Source organism: Neomonachus schauinslandi, chromosome X, assembly GCF_002201575.2.
Source record: "Neomonachus schauinslandi chromosome X, ASM220157v2, whole genome shotgun sequence".
Classification (NCBI taxonomy): Eukaryota; Metazoa; Chordata; class Mammalia; order Carnivora; family Phocidae; genus Neomonachus; species Neomonachus schauinslandi.
The window spans coordinates 82,355,586-82,368,782 of record NC_058419.1 but is presented as its reverse complement, the minus strand read 5'-3'; the positions used below and the strand labels follow the sequence as shown (position 1 = coordinate 82,368,782).

General features: G+C 38.5%; 1 protein-coding gene across 5 annotated transcripts in view; it reads left to right on the top strand.

Annotated features, from left to right (window-relative positions):
- The first annotated feature begins 829 nt into the window (after positions 1 to 829).
- MAGED1 (MAGE family member D1) overlaps positions 830 to 13,197 on the top strand; it is a 70,545-nt gene continuing 58,177 nt past the window's right edge. For 2 of the 5 annotated variants that reach the window (XM_021690979.2, XM_044911714.1), the window contains exon 1: positions 851 to 883. The gene's annotated coding sequence lies outside the window, so the exon portion shown is untranslated. Of the gene's footprint in view, positions 884 to 13,197 lie in introns of all 5 variants that reach the window. The other 3 variants (XM_044911718.1, XR_006539367.1, XM_044911716.1) reach the window with 3 other exon arrangements.

The following is a 13,197-nucleotide window of genomic DNA, read 5'->3' as shown; positions in this document are numbered from 1 at the left end:
AGTGGCAATAAGTAATTCAATACTGAACTTTTAACCACAGTGAGAATTATTCTTATTATTAAAAATTTTGTCGGGCGCCTGGGTGGCTCAGTCGTTAAGCATCTGCCTTCGGCTCAGGTCATGATCCCAGGGTGCTGGGATGGAGTCCCACATCGGGTTCCCTCCTCCATGGGAAGCCTGCTTCTCCCTCTCCCACTCCCCCTGCTTGTGTTCCTGCTCTCGCTATCTCTGTCTCTGTCAAATAAATAAATAAAATCTTTAAAAAAAAATAAATAAAAATAAAAATTTTGTCAATTGTCATTTTCTTGGGGGGGGTATATACATATACAAGAATGCTTTCTAGATGAGTTTCCCTTATTTATTTGGAAATTTGAGGATAGCATGTAACTCTTTGGATACCATTCTGAGACAAAAAGATTCAGATTTTTTAAGATCTTGAAATCAAAGTATGCCACTAAAAAAAATGAAAATTTTTTCCAACATGGTATGCCAGAAAACAGTAAATCAGTATGACAAATACATAACTGTAGACATCCAAGAGTTAAGGGACTAGGGTTAGGAAGGTATTTCAAAGGGTATATCAAGAAGGCGAGGTGACAAATTTGGATACGTGCGGTTTGGCTGAAATAATGCAGTTCTTGGGAGGATGAGAGCTAGGATTTGTAAAAACTTACTGATTCCCTCTCCCAGCCTGTTTACATCACTATCCACCTTCTGATAGGGTGAGAGAGCCAGAGCGATAAAGTATTGTAAGAGATTGCTAGAGAGGCACAGGAAGTTGCCTAGTAAAGGGGGCGTGGCGGAGGAAGCTAGGCTTCCGCCAAACGAAGGAAAATAACACTTCCGGTCACGCCATCGTTGCGTCGCGGCTTTCTTCGGCAAGGTGAGTGTAAAGAAAGAGACTGATAATTTTCACAAGTGAGTCCCCAAACACCCCGGGAAAGCTTTCCTCCTTGCTTCAACATGGGGCGGAAAGAAGTTTTCATTCCCGGAGTACGTTGTGTGAAGGATGTTTCTGACGCTTAGGTTCCGGTCGCCTGTCTTCTCTCCCCCACTCTGAAGATGGCAGGCCGTCATCCCCTCCCCTTTCTCTCGTAGTCCTTTTATCCCTAGTCATTCTTCACTTCTCCTCATTATCCCAGATCCTCTTCCTGATCTTTCTGAGCCTGGGTCATTCCCTCTACCACAGATTCTTTTCCTGTCTTTTACCTCCCACCTTGTTCCCCGCCCCCTTTTAGCCTCAGAACTTTTGCAACCCCCTTCTCCCACTCTTCCTTTTCCTTCGATTCCGATACTTTACTCCCCTCCCTGCCCCACAAGGCTTCTGATCCCTCCTGTCCCCCTCCTGCAGAGGCAATTGAATTATGTACTTGCCAAAGCCAGGTGTGACTTCAGTTTCATGGTCAGCGTAGTTTTTGTTCATAAAAATAAGCAGTGGCAGAAATTTTAGCCCTAAGAGACGTAGGGTCTTGTTCAAATAATAATGATAATTATTATTATCATTATTATTTTTATTTTTACTCTAAACAAAATGATACATCAGAAACTGCACTGATTTTAACCCTCTACTCATGACATTTAAAAAAAATTTGGCATAGAATGCAGTCCCCACTTTTTAAAGGGGCAAACAAAGTGGATTTTGTCTGTAACCTGGTGTCAGCTCTTGACGGTGGAAGCTTTCCCATCTCCTTTAGAACTTCTCATGGAATAGAAATGGTTGACAGATATGACATCCAATTACAAATTTATTTTTTCATATGAGTTACGTTTATTATGCAAATCCTTTTCTGGTCTCTGGTAGCAACATTGAACAAGAAAGCTGGCAGATTTTTCAGACAAAGTTTTCCTGGGAACTTTGCAAGTATTCTCTATTTGGTGCAAAAATGTATTTTTCTGTCCCATTCATCAGGTTTAATTTGTCTTGTGAGAACGTTAGTTAATCACAATTTATTATTCCAATTATTTACCCAAGAGAGGAGACATCATGATCATTAAACTTAAGATGAGGCTCAGGGTTTCTCAGGCTCTAAAGAGGAATTTAACCAAGGATCTCCTTGAACAAGCAATTTATTCCTCTTCTCCTGTAACTACTGTGTTATACTTGTCAAAATAAAAGGTAACTCTTTTTTTCTGGGCCAGGTATAACTTTCAGTTCTTTTAGAAAAAACGAGGCAGAGATTTTCATGATACTAAAACACTTAGGAACTCTTTTGAAGGGTATTGCTGGTGTCTCTGCTCTCTCTTCAAGTCATAATTACACAGCATTTAAATATCACCCGGCTTCAACCCAGTGTGCAACCATCATTTATTCATCCAAGAACTTTTATTGAATAACTTTATGTGTCATACAGTGTTAAGCCCTGAGGATACAACAGTGGAAAATAAAAAATGTATTAAGCTGTAGTTGAGAGACAGACAGTAAATGAATATATAATAAACATGAATAGGTTGTGATGGGGAGGGGATGTACTGTTTTAAATAGTCCCTGGTAAGGCAACATTTGAGCAGAACCTAAAGGAAGTGAGGGCACAAACTATACAGCTATTAGTAGGAAAAACAGGATATATCTATGTTGGTGTCTCTGTATTTGTTGTTCACTGTGCTTCCTACACCCCCCCCCCCCTTTCCCGTGGTCACTTTTCTGCATAGCTTTAATGCAGCACTCTGCATACTGAAATAACCTAATCCAGGTGCATACATTTCCCATATTCTTTTTATCCTAGCTAGCTTCTTCCTGTCATTTAGGTATATTGTCAGTTACTAGCCCCGCTAGGAAGACATCTTTATATCCATCCTCAGTTCTCCCTCAGTCTGTTTATCTGTGGTGCATTGTGTGCTCTTCTACCGCATATTTGCTTACCTCTGTCACTGCCCTTATCTGTGTTCATGATATGTTGCCCATAAATGTTTGGTATGTTAAATTGGAAGAATTCAGTACTTGGTCTGTCTGTACAGGCAACCTTTTAAATATAGTTGGTCCCTTAATGTTCAAAACCATCCTCTAAGGTCAGTATTATCATTTTACTGATGATAAAACCAAGACTCAGAGGTAGATAGTAACTACAATTGGTGGAGTTCATGGAGATGTGGTCTGCGAAACGCTCAGCCCTGGCCTGATTCTCTTTGTCTTTCTGTCTGTCTCTCTTTCTCTGTTTATTAATGAGAAATAGAAAATATATGAAGTATTTTATTATTTTATAAAACATAATCTGGGTATAGAAATTACATTTTAAAAAATTTCCTTTCTTAAGTCAGATTATATCAGGTACTTGTTATAAATAATATAGAGCTGAGAGGCATGGTGACTCTTTTTACTTGAACATTTTTTAATTTAACAAGCATAAGTTGAAAGAAGAGTACAATGAATACTTTTATTTATTTATTTATTTATTTATTTATTTATTTATTTTAAAGATTTTATTTATTTATTTTTTAGAGAGCAAGCGAGAGAGAAACAGCATGAGAGGGGAGAGGGTCAGAGGGAGAAGCAGGCTCCCCGCTGAGCCGGGAGCCCGATGTGGGACTCGATCCCAGGACCCTGGGATCATGACCTGAGCCGAAGGCAGACACTTAACCATCTGAGCCACCCAGGCGCCCAATACTTTTATGCTCTGAACCTAGGTTCAGCAGTTGTTAACTTTTGCCATATGAGCTCACTTGTTCACTCACTTGCTCACTCATCCATCCATCCATCCATTCATTTTTTTAATTAAAGTGTAATTGTTTATATATTTTCTGATCTATTTTGGCTGAACCATTTGAGATTTGCAGGCATTATTTTTAAGTAAACTTAAATACACACAGAAAGGTGCACGTATCATAAGTGTACGGCCCGAAGCACTTTCACAGTGTAAACACCTGTGTAACCAGCATCCAAATTAAGAAATAGAACACGCAATGTATCATGGAACACTACATTAAAAACTAATGATGTAATATGTGGTGATTAACGTAACATAATAAAATAAAATTAAAAAAAAAGAAAAGAAATAGAACATGGGGCGCCTGGGTGGCTCAGTTGGTTAAGCGACTGCCTTCGGCTCAGGTCATGATCCTGGAGTCCCGGGATCGAGTCCCGCATCGGGCTCCCTGCTCAGTGGGGAGTCTGCTTCTCCCTCTGATTCTCCCCCTCTCATGCTCTCTCTCTCTCTATCTCATTCTCTCTCTCAAATAAATAAATAAAATCTTAAAAAAAAAAAAAAAAGAAAAGAAATAGAACATGATTAGCATCTGAAGTCCCTTGAATGTATCCCCGATCAGTCACATCTAAGCTCCCATTAGTCACAATCCTGGCTTCTATCATGGTATAATAATTTTGCCTATTTTTGAACTTTATAAAAATATGGTAGTGTAATATTTTTTGTGTGTGCCTGACTTCTCTGGCTTAAGATTTTGTTTTTAAGGGGCGCCTGGGTGGCTCAGTCACTTAAGCATCTGCCTTTGGCTCAGGTCCTGATCTCAGGGTCCTGGGATTGAGCCCCGCATTGGGCTCTCTGCTCAGCAGGGAGTCTGCTTCTCCTCACTCTCCCTCTGTGTGTGCTCTCTCTCTCTCTCTCAAAAAATAAATAAAATCTTTAAAAAAAAAAGATTTTGTTTTTGAGATTCATCCATATTATTGGGTACAGTGGTAATTCCTTCATTCTCATTACTATGTATTCCATTGTGTGAATATATCATATTAGATGGACATTTTGCTTCCATTTTTGGCCTGTAAATAATACTGTGAATAATCTAGTACATGTCTTTTGTGATATATGCACACATTTCTGTTGGGTGTATACCTAAGAGTAGAATTGCTGAATTATAGATTATGTATATGATTAGCTTTAGTAGAAGATGTCAACTGGTTTTCCGCAGTGGGTGTACAGACACACCTCGTTTTACTGCATTCTGCTTTATTGCACTTTGCAGATACCATTTTTTAACAAATTGAAGGTTTGTGGCTATCCTGAGTGGAACAAATCCATCGGCACCATTTTTTTAAATTTTATTATGTTATGTTAGTCCCCATACAGTACATCATTAGTTTTTGATGTAGTGTTCCATGATTCATTGTTTATCGACACCATTTTTCCAACATTTGCACACTTGATGTTTCTGTGTTACATTTTGGTAATTCTTGCAATATTTCGAGCTTTTTCATTATTATTATATTTGTTAATGGTGATCTGTGATCAATAATGATGACTTGCTAAAAGCTCAGATGATGGTTAGCATTTTTTAGCAATATTTTTTAATTACAGTATATACATTATTAGACAATGTTATTGCATACTTAATAGACTACAGTATAGTGGAAACATAACTTTTATATGTACTGGGAAACCAAAAAATTCCTTTTACTTGCTTTATTGTGGTATTCATTTTATTGTGGTGGTCTGGAACCAAATCCACAATGTCTGAGGTGTGCATGTACTATAAAACTCTCAGTATAAATCTTTAAGAGTTCCACTTGCTGTAGAATATTGTCAACACTTGTTACTGTCTTTGCTTTTTAAGGGGAAAAAAAGCCATTCTAGTGGTTATGAATGGTATCTTATTGTGGTTTTAATTTGCAAATCTGATGATAAATGTGCATCTGTTCATACGTTTGTAGGCCTGGATATCTTTTTATGAAATACCTGTTTAATCTTTGACCACTTTTTCTCCTGGACTATCTTATTATTGATTTGTAGGAGATATTTTTATATTAAGAATGTTGATATTTTGTTAGATATATTTATTGCAAATCTCAGTTACTTGCATTCTCAGTTTCTTAAAGGTATCTTTGGATAAACTGAATATCTCAATTTTAATATTGTTCAGTTTCATAGTTTTTCCCCTTTATGGCTAGTGCTTGTTTTGTTAAGAAATCTTTGCCTTTCTCAAAGTCATGAAGACATTTTTCTATGTTATGTTATTGTTTAATCTTTCATTTGTATTCACAATATATTTGAATTGATTTTTGTGTATGATTTCAGTATGAGTAAAGCCCCCCCCTTTTGTATGTCAAAATGGACATTTAGGGGTGCCTGGGTGGCTCAGTCAGTTAAGTGTCTGCTTTTGGCAGGTCATGATCCCAGGGTCCTAGGGTTGAGCCCCACATCAGGCTCCCTGCTCAGCGGGAAGTCTTCATCTCCCTCTCCCCGCTCGAGCTCCCTCTCTCAAATAAATAAATAAATAAATCTTTAAAAAAAAAAATGGACATTCAGTCAACCCATTATCACTTACTGAAAAGATCATTCTTTCCCTTGTATAGAGTCATATTTTTCATAAATCAAATGACTAGATTATATATGTGGGTTCGTTTCTGAATTCCATTCTGTTTGGTTTGTTTCTCTATTCTTGTATAAGTACCACTTTCATAATTAATGTCATTTATAATATACCTTATATATAGTCATTTAGTCCTACAGTTTTGTTCTTTTTCTTCAGTAATGCCTAGTTATTTTTGGTCTTTTGCATTTCCATATGCATTTTAGAATCAGCTTGTCAATTTTCACAAAAATGCTTCTTGGCATTTTGATTGAGATACCACTTAATAGATCAATTCAGGAGCATGCATCATGGAACTTTACCTCTAAATATCTCAGTGTTCATCTCCGAATATTAGGGACATTTTGTAAGTAATTTAATTACCATTATGTTACCAAGAAAAATTAAGAATAATTTCCTAATACCATCTAATACCTAATCCATTTTCAAATTTCTTTTTTTCCCCAATGAGCCTTTTATAGCTGGTATTTCTTGTTTCTTAAAAAAAGAAGACAAGCAGTGTTTACTAAGGTTCTATTTTTCATCAGGTAATATATACATATTTAATCAAAACAAAAAGGAGTAAAGATGTACATATTCTTCCATTTTATAGGAAAGGAAAGGAATAATACTTGGTTAAGAAACTTTTTCAGGGACGCCTGGGTGGCTCAGTCATTAAGCGTCTGCCTTCAGCTCAGGTCATGATCCCGGGGTCCTGGGATCGAGTCCCGCATCGGGCTCCCTGCTCGGCGGGAAGCCTGCTTCTCCCTCTCCCACTCCCCCTGCTTGTGTTCCCTCTCTTGCTGTCTCTCTCTCTCTGTCAAATAAATAAATAAAAATCTTAAAAAAAAAGAAACTTTTTCAATCATAAAGCTTCAAAGGCTGTTCATATTCAAATGCATAGTTCTATAATATGAAATCCCATGCTCTTATCACTGTATCATATCATATACAAAAGAATAAAGGTAAAAATCAAATAATAAAGAGGTAGGGAGAGGAAGAAATCCTGCTGAGGGACCTATTAATTATAAAATGCAAAATATAGGTCTTATAGCTGGTTTTTAAAACCATCACCCAACTTAAAGTATATTTATATTTTTTGAGATTTTTTTGTTGTCCTTTTCTCTATTGTGTTGAACTTGTGGCTATTTATATATTTAGTACTTTTCAATCCATTGCAGTCATCATTTCTTCTGTTGCTCAAACTGCCAGTTTGGAAGGAGCCAGTTGCAACCCCTGACATTGGCTTCTTTTTTCATTTATTACTGAAATTTTCCAATATATTTAAAGTAGATGATAGTAAAATAAACAAGCATGTATCCATTTCTCAGCTTCAACAATTAATACCATTTGGCCAATTTCCTTTGATCTTTTCTCCTCACTCACTTTTTTCACTGGGGTATTTTAAAGCAATCCCAGACATTATGTCATTACACAGGTAAATAACTCATATCAGTCTCTGACTTTTTTTTTTAAGATCTTATTAATTTATTTGAGAGGGAGAGAGAGTGAGAGAGCAAGCAAGAGCTCAAGAGCAGGGGGAGGGAGAAGCAGACTCCCCTCTAAGCAGGGAGCCTGATGTGGGGCTCAGTCCAAGGCCACTGGGATCATGACCTGAGCTGAAGGGAAATGCTTAACCAACTGAGCCACCCAGGCGCCCCACATCTCTAACTCTTAAGTGCATTATATTAAGTAACCACAAGGCCATTATACTTAATAAGATTAACAGTAATTCCTTATATTATCTAATGCCCAGTCCATATTCAGATTTCCATGATTGTCTTAAAGATATCTTTTTAGGGGCACCTGGGTGGCTCAGTCAGTTAAGCATCTGACTCTTGATTTTGGCTCAGGTCATGATCTCAGGGTCGTGATATCAGGTCCTGTGTCGGGCTCAGCATTCTTTCTCTTCCTCTTCCTCAGCCCTTCCCCCCCCGCCCTGCCCCGTGCATGTGCACGCATGTGTGTACATGCTCTCTCTCAAATAAATCTTTAAAAAAAGTATTAATAAAAAATATCTTTTTATAGTTGCTTTGTTAAATCTATATCTAAACAAGGGCCACTATTTATTGACATTAGATATTTTTCTTTTAAGTCTCTTTTCCTAACCATCTGTAATCACCCCCCACATTTTAAAGACCATTGGTTTATTAGAAAAACTAAGTCATTTATCCTATCAACAAATGGATTTAGATGATTGCTTCCTTGAGGTGGTATTCATTTTGTTTTCCCATCTGCATGTTTCTGTTCACTGGCATTTAGAATTAGAGGATTGATTAGATTCAGTTTCAATTATTTTTTTAAAGATTTTATTTATTTATTTGTCAGAGAGAGAGAGAGAGCACAGCAGGGGCAGTGGCAGGCAGAAGGAGAAGCAGGCTCCCCGCTGAGCAAGGAGCCCAATGTGGGACTCGATCCCAGGACGCTGGGATCATGACCTGAGCCAAAGGCAGACGCTTAACTGAATGAGCCACCCAGGCGCCCCTTCAACTATTTTTTAAGGGAAAAAATTGTTGCAGGTAGTGATATGCACTTTCTTTTGTATTTTATCATATCTGGTTTAACTTTTTAACTGATTCTGGGGTTGATTCGTGTTTTCAGGTTTTGTCAGCCTGATTTCTCCATTGTAGCATCTCCTACCAACCTTTCTCCTGTTGATTTTAGCAGCCATTGAAGACAATTGTCTAAATTCATTATTTCAGGGGCGCCTGGGTGGCTCAGTCGTTGGGCATCTGCCTTCTGCTCAGGTCATGATCCCAGGGGTCCTGGGATCGAGCCCCGCCTCAGGCTCCGTGCTCGGCGGGAGGCCTGCTTCTCCCTCTCCCACTCCCCCTGTTTGTGTTCCCGCTCTCGCTGTGTCTCTCTCTGTCAAATAAATAAAATCTTTAAAAAAAATTCATTATTTCAGTAGTAGTTGAAAAGGAGCGGTCTAATTTTATCAATTCTTCTGGGTTTATTAGCTGAAATTATTTTATAAAAAATATCAGCTTTTTTTGGTCCCAAAATATATTTTATAAAAAGAAAGTCAGGGTGAATGCTTTTTTTCATTTGTCAGAGTAAGGGCTTGGTTTCCTAGAGACTTTCATTGTTTTCTTTAATATGATTAGGAATTCATGGATTTTTATGTATTTTAGTGTATGTATCCACTGTGATTTATTTTTGATGCTCAGACTGTGTCATCTTAGAAATTAGACTTTTCTCTTTGGCTCCTGTATCCTTTACATGATCTCATTAGATCTTGACATCCTTGCTTTCTTTTTTTTAATTTAAATTTTAGTTAACATATAGTGCAATATTGGTTTCTGGAGTAGAATTCAGTGATTCATCACTTACATACAACACCCAGTGCTCATCACATCACCAGTGCCCTCTTTAATACCCATCACCCATCTAGCCCTTCCTTGCTTTCTGACACAAGATATTTTAGGCTCATTATGTACATTCTCTGCCCCAGTCCTGGAATCAGCCATTTTGCAAGGAGGCATATATTTCTTCAGTAGGGATTGGTACTGAGAAAGCAAGATGTGAGTGCTCAGGGGATTATTATTGTTTTCTTAGTCATGCTACATGACCTTTTGTTGTGCCTTTTTCCTCAATGCAAGTGAATGACTCCACCAGCATTCCATTGAAAATTAAGCTAACCATGGCTTTCATTTGTTTATGTGGTCATTCAGTAAAAATTTATAGACCACACTACCTTGTATCTGGTCTTATGCTGGGTACAGAGGATGTAAAGGTAAACTTGACTGGTTTCCTATTCTTGATGAAGATTCATTAGAGTGGGGGTATGAGACTGTCTAAAGAGTATGATGAATACTATGGTGGGTATAGCAAGTGGGGGTAAGTGATAGGCTGTAGGGGAGCACAGAAGGGGCATCTGCAAATGCTTTGGAAAGAAAGATAATGTTTGATATTGGATGAATAGAGGAAGTATGAAGGTCAAAGAGCTATGAGGGGTGTTCAAGTCAGAGGAAACTGGAAGAATTGTGGGGGAGGGATCTTGATATATTCAAAGAAAGGCATATTTGTAGTTGGTTATAACTGGAACATTAGTTTTACGTAGAGGAGGAGAAATGAAACTGGAGACATAGGGGCTAGGATGTTGAGAGCCCCAAAAGTCAGGTCAGAGAACTAAGATTTCACTCTGAAGCCTATGAGGAAGAAATAATGGACTTGTCCTAAGTGGATGAGATATACAGTTCTCTTTGTAATGTACTGATGATGCACTGGATGGGCAGATGGGAGTGGGACAGTAGGAGACTGATAAGGAGGAGAGAGGTGTAGCGGTCCACGAGAGAGACAATGTCATGTTACACTGCACCCTATATATATGTGTGTGGTGTATGGGAGAGTCGTGTGTGTGTATTACATATATTATAATTTATTGTAATACATAACATATATACACAAACATAGAGTACAGTGTAACATGACATTTTATATATATGTATAATATATATGTAGTATATATTATATGTATATAAGATAGATCTGTGCATACACATGTACATAGTGTCGCATGTCTATAGTTCTTTATGTACGTATATATCCAGGGGCCGTCTCATTGCAACAGGTCTAAAATAGAGAATATTTCAGTGAAGAAACATTGCCCAAGGACAGCTGAAGAGTGGAAAAGGGCTAACAAACACTCCCTCCTTGACCAAATGTGAGTCATGCTCCTTGGAGCCCTCTTTTCAACTAGATTATCATCTTTGGGCATTGTCTTTGGCCTGTCTAGTCCAGGCTTAGAAAGAATCCTGCTGAATCAACTTAATGAGACTCGCCCTCCCCCCACCTTGATATGTGATCATCCTGGTCTGCCTTCAACAAGAATTCTGTTTAACAAGAATTTCCCTATTCTTTTTTTTTTTTTAAGACAGAGAGAGAGACAGTGAGAGAGGGAACACAAGCAGGGGGAGTGGGAGAGGGAGAAGCAGGCCTCCCACTGGAGGGAGCCCGATGCGGGGTGGGATCAGGGCCTGAGCTGAAGGCAGACGCTTAACGACTGAGCCACCCAGGCGCCCCAAGAATTCCCCTATTCTTGATGTCTCCTCTTAATTTTCTGTCCACTGACACCCCCCCCCTCCGCCATCCCCACCCAAATCCACTCCTTGGCTATAGATTCCCAGCTATCTTTATTGTATTCAGAGTGGAGTCCATTTTCTCTTCCCTATTGCAATAGTCTTGACACCTATCACAATAGCACTTTTAATCTTATCATTTTAACAAGTGTCAGCATAATTTTTTCTTTAACAGACCCCACCAGAACTTTTGCTTATTGTGTTCTTTCTCTTCAAAGCTCCACCAGTTGGCACTGAGGCCCAGTTGTGTATCCTTGAATAATCTGAGAATTCCTCTTCCTCCTCTTCATGGGATTTAAGGGTATGAGGAGGAGTGAGATGATTGCTCAGCTTCTCCCAGAGGTTGGAATGTAGCCTTAACAGTTATCTCTGGGAGAGTGGAATGATAATTGAAGATACTTATCTCCTTTTATGTATTTCTGTTGTATATTAATGAACATGTATTGCATTTGTCTTTTAAGACTACTGTCTTAAACTTTTTAAAATATAAAATACAAAATGTGAAATTCCTGTACATGGTTATATAAGGTGTAGACTGAGAAGGTACTGTTAGATTAGGGATTTAGGGGAAACCAGAGTAGTGAGTATGTATGAATCAGTGTTAGTGAAGGCTAATGTGCAGAGGACTAATATAATTGGTGAAAGTGTTGATGAAATGAGTTGTAGACTTTCATGTCAAAGATCTTGTCTGTGAAAAGTGGAATAGATAATAGGTGGTACATGTATATTTTTAGGATGAGAGATTTGAACATGTTTATATGTTCTGCAGGGGAGGAGCTGATAAAAACAGAGGTTGAAAATAATAGGAGAGAAAGGGGATAACTGGCGAAGCAAAATGTGGAAAAGATGTGTAGAGAAGGTATGAAGTACCGGCCTCAAATAAGAGAAGGGGCATCACTTCTAACACTGGCGTTAAGGAGAGTCAGAAAGGGATGTTTTTAATTTTTACAGTTTTGGAAAAGCAAGAAATAGGAGGAGTTTCTTTCTTGGTGCCCCTATATTCTCTGTGAATAAGGTAGTAAGGGCATTCTGGAGTGTGAGAGGGGATGGCCAGGGGCCAGAGGAAAGAGGAGGAAGCTTGCAACCTTCTTTAGGGAATGAAAGAAGATTGATGGGCAGTAATGAACACCTCTGTAGGCTGGAAATGAAGTGTTTGTAGTTTTATCTTTTTTTCTAGGTATGTTCAGCTGCCAAGAGGTAGGAGCAAAGAAGGCAAACATTGGGTTTGATTTTAGACTGTGAATGTGGTGGTGATGATTATGGGTGGTGGAAGGTTTGAGGGGCTAATAAATAAGTTGTTGAGGTTACTGATGAGATTTGCTCAGGTTACAGACCATGGGATCTAGTCTCATCAGGGAAGAGTATATTCTCAGGAAGATTCTATGGATCCAGAGAAAGAGAAGCTTTGTGAATATGTGCGTGGGTGTGGGAGAAGTTGTATAGAAATTTCAAAGCTCAAAGAGTAGCAGTAACAAGGTGATATGGCAGAAAAGAAATTGTGGTCGGAGTAGATTATTGGAGCTTAAGATTTCAGAGGAAAAGTAATTCTAGATGATGAGTGAGTTGGAGTAGAGGAGGTCAAGGGTCTGTGAAGCTGGGGTGATGGACAAGTTAGCCATGGGATCATCAAAGATACTGCAGAAGATAAAAGGTGATAAAAAGCGGAGAGGAAGATGAAGAAGGTGCTATACTTTGTGGAAGGGATGAGTATAGCTGTGAGACAGATGGCATTGAAAATCAAAGGAGCAGAGATTTTCACAGCAGGGAGATGATTTAGGGAATGGAAGCAGCAATGGCTAACATGAGTTGTTGCCCTTAACCAATTTAGCAGCAGATTACTTGGATGGCCCTGGCTTTGTTTGTCTCAATTTTGTCTTTGTCT